Genomic DNA, 9,357 nt, shown 5'->3' on the forward strand with positions numbered 1-9,357 from the left:
TGAACAAAGACATTGTTTTTGTTACTGACAATGGCTCTAATGTTGTGGCAGCATTTAAAGACTATGTGAGACTGTCCTGTGCTGGCCACAACATTAACCTAATCCTGAAAAATGTCTTCGATCACCTGGAGGAGGCGAACCCTGACCACTCCCCTGTCATCGTCCTTTTAAAAGAGGCAAAGACACTTGTGACCCACTTCAAAAGAGCCGGGTAAGTGTTCTGTCATAATAGGGCAGCATAATCAAAGTGGTGTATGTTGACCCTCCTGTTGTCAAATTGACCCAATCTGTTTCCTTCCTCCTTCCTTCTTTCCTTCCTTTCTCCCGTCCTTCTTTCCACAATCCTTTCTCCCTTCCTTCCTTCCCTTCATCCTTACTTCTTCTTCCTTCCTCTTTTGATCCAATTGACCTGATCTGTTCCCTATACCTCCATCTTTCTTTCCTCCCTCCTTCCTTCCTTGAACAAATCTGTTCCATCCCTCCATCTTTCTTTACTTCATTGTTCTCTTCCTTCTTTCCACAATTCCTTTTCCCTTCCTTCCTTTCTTCCTTCCCTTCGTCCTTCTTCCTTCCTTTTGACCCAATCTGTTCCCTCCCTCCTTCTATCTTTCCTTCCCTTTTCCCTTCCCTCCCATCTTTCCCTTTGTCCTTCCTTCCTTTCTCCCTTCCTTCTTTCCACAATCCTTTCTCCCTTCCTTCCTTCCCTTCATCCTTACTTCTTCTTCCTTCCTCTTTTGATCCAATTGACCTGATCTGTTCCCTATACCTCCATCTTTCTTTCCTCCCTCCTTCCTTCCTTGAACAAATCTGTTCCATCCCTCCATCTTTCTTTACTTCATTTTCCCTTCCTTCTTTCCACAATCCCTTTTCCCTTCCTTCCTTTCTTCCTTCCCTTCGTCCTTCCTTCTTCCTTCCTTTTTGACCCAATCTGTTCCCTCCCTCCTTCTATCTTTCTTTCCCTTCCCTCCCATCTTTCCCTTTGTCCTTCCTTTCTTCCTTCCTCCCTTCCACCTTTCACTTCATCCTTCTTTCCTTTATTCCTGTCTTCCTTGACCCAGGATGGTTAATGATAATGACAGTAGTATCACCCTGCCTGCATAGAACACTGTCTCCTCTTTGAATTTTAGATTACAGAAGGCCCTGGACAAGTCCCTTAAGCAGGCAGTAGACACCAGATGGAACACCAAACTGCTCATGCTTCAGTCCATCAGGGATGCCTTGAGATCCGGAAAACTCCACGAAATCCTACTTCAGAGAAATGAGCTCCGCTACGTCAACAACATCAAACCAGACCTGTTGGATGATGTCATTCACCTCCTGGAACCATTCGATGAGGCCACCAGGTATGGATGAAATGAGTAGATTGTGCTGAAGCATCTTTTCTGTTTGTTTGTCAGTCAGTCAATCAGTCAGTCAGACAGTCTGTGCATCTGTCAGTCTATCTGGTCTGTCAATTTTTCTACCAGGCATCTGTCCAGTGAGAGGACGCCTTCTCTCCACCTGGTCCTGCCGACCAAGGCAACGCTGCTGAATGGTCTGTTGCCCAAGGCTGGAGACAGCTCGATTGTGAAAGAGGTAAAACATTAGTGGTCTTGTTAATTTTCATTGAAGTGGTCAACAGCAGTTTTGGCTCATCAAATAAATCATATTGCATGTCAACTGGTTTGCTTTTCCTCCTTTCTAGCTGAAAGGGAAGTTAGCTCAGGCTGTGGAACTTAAGTTCAAAGTCCACCTATACCACAAGCTTGCCACTGCACTCTGTCCTAGCCTGAGGGGGTTCTTGAAAAGAAAGACCACTGGAGATGAGTATGAGGAGGTGGTTAGCACACTGTCTTCAATGACAGAAAGAGCAGGGAGAGAGGCGAACATCCAGGATGAACAGGGTAAATCATCACACCAAGTACAGAGACAGAGCAGAGCACTTAATGTAGTTACAACTTTAAGTCATCACACTCACAAGTCCAATCAGTGAGTGGGTGTTGGGTTTTTACTTGTACATATAGGTTTCAAATGTTTTTGTCAATGAATTATAATGAAAGTTTCTCTCAAAAGATCTACCTCCACCGCCCTTACCAGAAGTTCACAACTTCTTCTCAAGTTGTGTGGGAGAGGACAGCGTGGAGGACGACAGAGACCAGGCCTTGGGTCATAGGGAGATGGTCATTAACTACCTCAGCGAGCCAGCCAAGCCAGCTGAGAGCCTCCTGGGGTTCTGGGGGGAGAGGTCGGGGAAGCTACAGCTGGTGGCAGGAAGGCTGCTGGCTGTACCAGCAACGAGCACCCCATCAGAGAGGAGCTTCAGCATTGCAGGCAGAGTGGTGGAGGAGAGGCGTACCTCCCTTAAGCCTGAAAATGTGGATTCGCTGCTGTTCCTACACAGTAATGCAACGCTACATTTTTAGGTGTTCAACCTCAACCCTGTTGTTGCTGCAAAAACACATACAACACACACAAAACACACACACTCTATTGTCATTGACTACTATATTTTTTATTATTGTTATTCCTGTCTATAAGGTTTTTACAGAGGGGATTGTTGATGTATCATTCATAAAACAAGAATTTTGAAAGGGGCTTTATCCATTGTTCAGATTTCAGTTTTGTCAATGTAAGTGTACGAGTGTTGCATATTTCATTAGATATTGCCTCAGTTACATATTTAAACAAAGTTTGACAAAACTTGTAATACAAAAAAATATTTGTCTAGACGTGAGTGATAAACTTGTTTCATGGTGATATCTGTTTGTTTAAATTTTTACATTAAAAATTCCATAGGCGGAGGTGGACATTTTTGTCCAGCAAAGGATCATTAACATGGTAAAAAAAACTCAGTGCGGGCCCAAAACCTTTCCTTTGACCGTGGGGTGGTGGGAAAATGTGCCAGGTGGACACAAATGTTCAGGGATCACCAGAGGGTTAATTTGCTGATGTTTGCAATGTTATTCATTGAGGTGATCATACAGTTATGAATTTGTTGGACTCACTCAGTTCTTATTTTGCTCTCAGGGCTGGGGAACAGATTGTCATTTAAATTGCCATTGAAAATAAAAATGTTGACTCTCACTCTTCATATTTATTTATTTATATATATATATACACGTCACACACACAGACACACACTACTTACAAAAGATGTTTGGCTTTTGGATTACATTTCAGAATGCACCTTTAATGCTCCTTTTCAGAGAGTATAAACAAATACAGGTGTTACCAAGGATACGAATTAAGGCCCCATTCCATTTAGTGTAGCAGAGCTTTTTCCAATGAGCCAGCATGCACAATAGCAGCACCCTGACTCTGTTTAGCCTGAATGGAATGGAGCCTTAATTCGTATCCTTGAACACCTGTACTTGTTTATACTCTGAAAAGGTCTATAACCTTTACATGTGAACGTAATTTAACCTTCTCTAAACTTTTGAATGCTGCATATGTCCAATTGTTTAATGTTCCAGTCCTTATTGAATGACATGCTGTTCTCTTGGTCGCACTGCACGCTGAGGCTGAGCGCGCGCACTGCGCGCCTTCTCGGGCGCTTGGGGTAGGTTTTCCACACACGTTATTTTGTGTTACGTGTGTGTGTCTCGTGCAGACGCAACTGACATATATTTAGGCTTATAGACGGACAAGCAACAACTTAATTAATCATCATTGTATTTATTTTATTTTGAAAATTGACCGGATTCTCTCGCCTTTTCTGTGCCCGACTTCCAGCTTGACAGACGGTGCTCGCGGCTCGCGTGAAAATAGAAATGAACCGATCTGAAGAGCTGCAGGCGCAGATGTGCGACCAGGCAGACCGGTTAACATTTGTGCTTCGGTTCCGCGTCCAGTGCGACAAGGTGATTAACCACAAACATCACAAGCAACTGATTTAGTGGTTCAATGACAGTTTGTAGACAGTCCTCTTCTCTCTCCCTCTCCACCATGTTCAGAATATACATCCATCCATCCAGGCATGATAATCCATGCGTTATTTTCAATGAAAAAAACTAGACTAGAAAAAACGGTAACGGGACAGGATCGGGAGTGATTTATTCGGGATTAGGACGGGACGGGATTATTTTTTGATTTGGTCACGGGACCGAGACGGGACGGGATTTTTTTTGCGGGAGCGGGACGGGACGGGATTGAAAAAACACTCCCGTGTCAGCCTCTACCGGTGAGTTGCTGATTTTGCGTACACAGAGTAAGTAAATACATGATTTCTTGTGTTCTTCATCAATATCGGTGTCGTAAAATAGTAACGTTATAGAAGTCATTAATGATGCAAATTACTGGATGTTACATGTCGGTTTGTGTTGTCGTTTTGAAGTTAGATAACGCCAAAGTTAGCTTTCTCCAATGGTTAGCATCAACACCGTAAGTTCTCAGGGACCCTTTTTTTTTAATGTGTCATGTGTTTGTTTTTGATACTTGAGTACATTTTGCTTCTAACATAACCTACTAGATTAAGTGTCTTGTTATAGCCACTGTCACTTAACTACGTTTTTGAATGCTGGACATTAACCCGCACTGCAGCATTTTCTTGGTCATTATTAATTCTTCTACAGAAGTAAGGCCTCATTTACACTACCTGGTGCAAGTGGCCATTTTACCTGTAAGCAAAGACAATCTAAGTTTGCAGGCTGTATTAATTAATTTGAATTGAAGTTCACGTACTATCATTCAAACACATGATGCATTTTATATCCTTTTTAGATGCATCATTCAATCATCCTGCGTGATGGAAAGCCTGCATCAACATGCTGCAGTCAGTTTCACTGCCCCCTTTGCCCCAAAGGCATGTTCAAGCCAAGCCAAGCAGCCAGACTTCAGCGGCATTTGGAGGCTCATATTAAAAATGCTATTGCATTTCAAGGTAATGCCATTGCATTTTAGATTATTAAACATACACATGTGTGCACACACACACACACACACACACACACACACACACACACACACACACACACACACACACGTATGTGTGCGTGCGTTCATGTGCCTTTTTTGACATTGTCTAATATAAACATTTTCTGGACTTACTCTTAGATAAGAAGATCTGCCGCTGCAATATGAACTGCAGGAATGGGGGACATTATCATTGTCCAATATGTGACAAAACTGTTGTTAGAAGGACAGACATGCAAGCACACTTAAAGTCTTGTCCCATACAACCATCTTCCACCTCAGCTGCTGCCCAGTCCAAACAGAGTCAGGATTCATCCTTGCCCTCCCTGCAACCAAGTTCGTCTGCTGCATCCATTCCTCTGCTTCCACCAACCATAATATCCCCATCTCCAGACCTTCTTGTGCAACATTGGAAATATAATGCTTATGTTGCCTGATAATGATTTCTTAAACCTCAGGACCCCCAGCACCTGATATGCCTACACAGCATCATCCTGCAGTAGCTGGAACATCTCAGCAGCTCCATGTGCTCCCCACTGACCCAAACACAGGTAGGTGTTTTTTTTTTTTTTTTTAAATCAACACAAAATAGTATTGGCAAGATTTTATGTTAATTGCTTTTTTTGATAGACACTAATGCCTGTGGACCACATTGTGAAATGATCACAAAAAGTGAGAATGTGAGACCATGCCGATCATCATGGTCCTTCAAGCTTCATCCTGCCCAAGAGCAGCTGGTATGTGTTCTTGAAAAAAACAGCTGTGTGATATATTAGACAGATACGTGCTTCTCATCTTGACGCCCTACCACCCATGTTCCTATGTTTATAAATTTAAATATGCTTGCTATGATTTTTTTTTTCTTCTTCAACAATCAGCTTAAATACGTATTGGACACTGACAACCAAGCGGGCGAGCTCATTGTAAAAACAAGAAAAAGTTGCCTGACCCGAGCTGACTTCTGGGGGCTTGGATTGAACAAGGAAATGGAATCAACCGTGAGTTAACATTTGAACCCATTTTAATTGTGAGCTAATCATGTTTGTATGTCACTGCCAAGTTTTTGTTTTTTGTTTGGTTTGCAGATAGGAAATGCGTGCTTTGAAGTTATTGAGAAAATTGCTCAATCACAGGTATAAAACATAAATATTGTTTTCGTAGTATACTTTTCCTTTTTATATTTTATGGGTATTTGCTCACATTTGAAATGTATTACACAGGGGAAAACCATTTTTGTTGCTGACCTCTATGTTGTAGCAACCTGGCGAAAACCAACATTGTGTGATCCACTTGCAAGCTTACCTGTAAGTGCAACTTATCCTACTGAATTTTATTCAGATTATATTTCTTGTGTATTTTACCTGTTTGCTTTTGAACTTTTCCTTTGTATTAGAATGATGCTTCAATCAGAGATGCCATTGTCATTCCTGTGTGGAAACCTGGGCATTTCCTGCTCTCTGTAAGTAGTGATGCTTACTGTAACAGGTGGTTTGCATGTCACAGAAAATTTATATCAAATATTAACAAAAGTATCTTCATTTTCTATTGCAGTGCTGTTGTTGTATTGTGTTGTGCTGCACTTTCACACAATGTTGAGTTCAAATGTCACTAACTACAATTACAGGTTTTGAAACCAGTACAGAGAGAAATAGTCTTTCTTGACTCCAAATGTGCTGAAGCACCATTAGGATTTGGTGATAAGGAGATGAGGGAGCTGATGAGGTCACTAACAAAAACTTTTTTTGTGTGTGCTTTTTGGAGTTCATGTTCCAAAGCTGTTCTAAAGAGTTCCATATTTAGTTTTTTAACCAGGTCATGTTCAGATCTGTGTGACAGCCTTTTTATGGTGCAACATAAGTACAATTGTAGTTTTGTGTATCAAATCATGCTTATAAATCTTATATTAGTTTTACAGATTTACCAACATTAACGTATTTCATACAATTGAGTCAAGAAACTGGCACCATAAAAAAGCCTTTTGAAATAATGTGTGGAGTGTGACTGCATGGAAAGGGATGCATGGATGGTCTGTCCTGAATCGGAACCAGTGATGCATGTGAAAAGAGCCCATATTTATCATTATATTATTTATCTTTTTAATGCAACTGTTTTAGAAACCTTTCCCAGTCACTAAATCCTGGCAACTGGACAGAGAAAACTGGATTACAAATTCAGGTAAGAGTATAAAGTATGTATATATTAATAGTTGAATACTTAAATACTGTAAAACAATAATTACATAATTGACTTCTTTCTGATATCTAGGGTTTTCCACGACAACCATATGGGATTGACTGTGGCATCTTCATGTTGATGGTATTAATTATTTGTGCAATTCTGTGTGCGTTACAGATATCAGCATTAAACTAAAATTACTATGTTTTATTCCTAGAATGCCTTTTACACCACACTGGATGCTCCCTATGACTTTTCTATTGTAAGTTCATTCATGGAATCAAAGTAAGCTCAAAATTACAACAACAAAACATTTATTATGACATGGTGTGAGGCTTTTGTTTTTTTATCTTCACTTTTCAGATGGACATGCCACTTTTGCGACAGTGGTGGTGTATCATCCTTATGGAAAACTTTGACCTTGGAAGGTGAGACTGCAAAGATTTTGATATTGACTTGAAATTGTTGCAAGAAATGTTTTATTTATTTCTATTGTTTAATCATTTTTGAGCCATGGAAAGCTGTTCGCCCACTGGACAGATGCATCAAAAGCCCTCCTGCGAGGTGAGGTGCCACCAGTGTTTAGGCTGATGAAAAGGAAGGTGGATGACATACAGTAACTGAGGTCAGATTTAAATTTTGTTTGAGTTCCATCTGAGTTTTTCTTTTGTTTCAGGTCAGAAACCAGCATTTCTATTTCCCTATTTTTTTTTTACCAATCTTTTTTCCAATTTTACTGCAATTGTGGGGTCGCTTTAAAGAACATGCCATTCACAAGTTGAGGTTAGACCTTCTGTCTGCAGTTTAAAAATAAAGTGTCTAGATCATGCATGATTGGATGATTGCATGATCTCTAATATGTCGAGGAGGGCACTGCTGGATCTTTTCTTTTTTTCTTTTTGGAGCTTGTGTTTTGAATATTACAACTGATCATTTTGCCTATATATTTTCAGGATGAAGAGCAGCAGGCTGAGGTCTCAGTCAGACCTGCCGACAAGGACACACCAGTGGAATGGTTAAGCTTTTTCACAGTATCTATTGGTCAGATACTGTTGGTGCAGCAGCTATGGTACAGACATCTTTCTGTCTTTTCCATAGGACTCGGTTGAAGATCGTATTCTCCATGATTGCAGACATGCAGCAGAGTGGGTTGAGGCCAATGAACAATTGTTCTCTGCCAAAGTGGGCCTGCCTGATATTCTGTGCATGGGGGAGGAGAACCAGGCTGAGGCTGCTCTGCAGTATGGGAGGATTTGGACAGAACAACTGGACGACGATGAGAAGGAATCCATCCTGGAGCCCTTCAAATTTACATTTTTCTCCACTGAGGACATGTGGACATTTTGTAAAGAAATTATGGACAAAAGAAACTGTTTGGCCCACTGTGAATGTCACACAGATGAGTGACTTGTGTTCTGGAAATAAAGGGCTACAGAACATTGGTCATGTTGTGACTTGGTGTTTTTTTTAATGTTTTTTTCTCTTTGATCACTTAATAATTCACTTGGATTATACTGTAGATATCAAGAGGGTTGTATCTAGTGGTACTTAGGTGTTCCAGCAGCACAAGAACATTAGCATAGACATAGAACCAAACTATTTGAAACTATTTGAAATTTATGGTGGTTATGAATAAAAATACAGAATGATACAACAGAAAAACAAATTGAAGAAAAAAAAGGAAAACAGCAGTGCAATAAAGTCAAAGTTAAATGATATTGAAAAGCCAGTTAAGTAATAGTACACAATAAAACTTATAGGCCTATGACAGCTTATGAGATGTTGGCTTATGAATATGAGTAATAACTTAAATTTGTGCACTGACCTATGTTATTCCTGCCCTACATTGTTTTCATTGATCAACTATTTTGGCCTCTTTTCAAGATCCTAAGCTTTATAGTAGGCCGCAAAGACAATTGAGCCCCGATTATCACCCACCGTTTGTTTTTCATAATGATAAGTTGTACAGTTAAGCAGCGCAGTGTATGCTATAGAGTCTACATAATATGGCAATCATTAATGAGAATTGTTTTGAAAAAGACAAAGGCTAATGCTTCAATTGTCCATATCAAAAGCTTTATTTTATATATACTATAGCAATTGATCGATTTTACATCATATTTTTACTAATTCATGCTTTTGTGAGGAGAGCGATTCAACCGGAAGTGTACTTGCGATTTTATTTTGAAACGTATCCCGTGCATTTCCTGTCCTGATAGTGACGGTGGCTTGTGAGTAGCCTGCCGCGGTAGCGGCCTCACAGTGGAGGCGGCTTGAGAGTGGAGCCTGCAC

General features: G+C 40.5%; 1 long non-coding RNA gene across 1 annotated transcript; it reads left to right on the forward strand.

Annotated features, from left to right (window-relative positions):
* Positions 1 to 5,518: 5,518 nt before the first annotated feature.
* On the forward strand, positions 5,519 to 8,419 carry LOC146960592 (uncharacterized). The gene is made up of 8 exons (XR_015035409.1): positions 5,519 to 5,627; positions 5,769 to 5,888; positions 5,976 to 6,023; positions 6,111 to 6,194; positions 6,284 to 6,349; positions 7,005 to 7,065; positions 7,156 to 7,327; positions 7,429 to 8,419. It is a non-coding gene; the product is annotated as an uncharacterized LOC146960592 (long non-coding RNA).
* Positions 8,420 to 9,357: the final 938 nt, after the last annotated feature.

The sequence above is a fragment of the Trachurus japonicus genome, unplaced genomic scaffold (genome assembly GCF_045865225.1).
Source record: "Trachurus japonicus isolate A0001 unplaced genomic scaffold, Traja_1.0 AP030201.1".
Classification (NCBI taxonomy): Eukaryota; Metazoa; Chordata; class Actinopteri; order Carangiformes; family Carangidae; genus Trachurus; species Trachurus japonicus.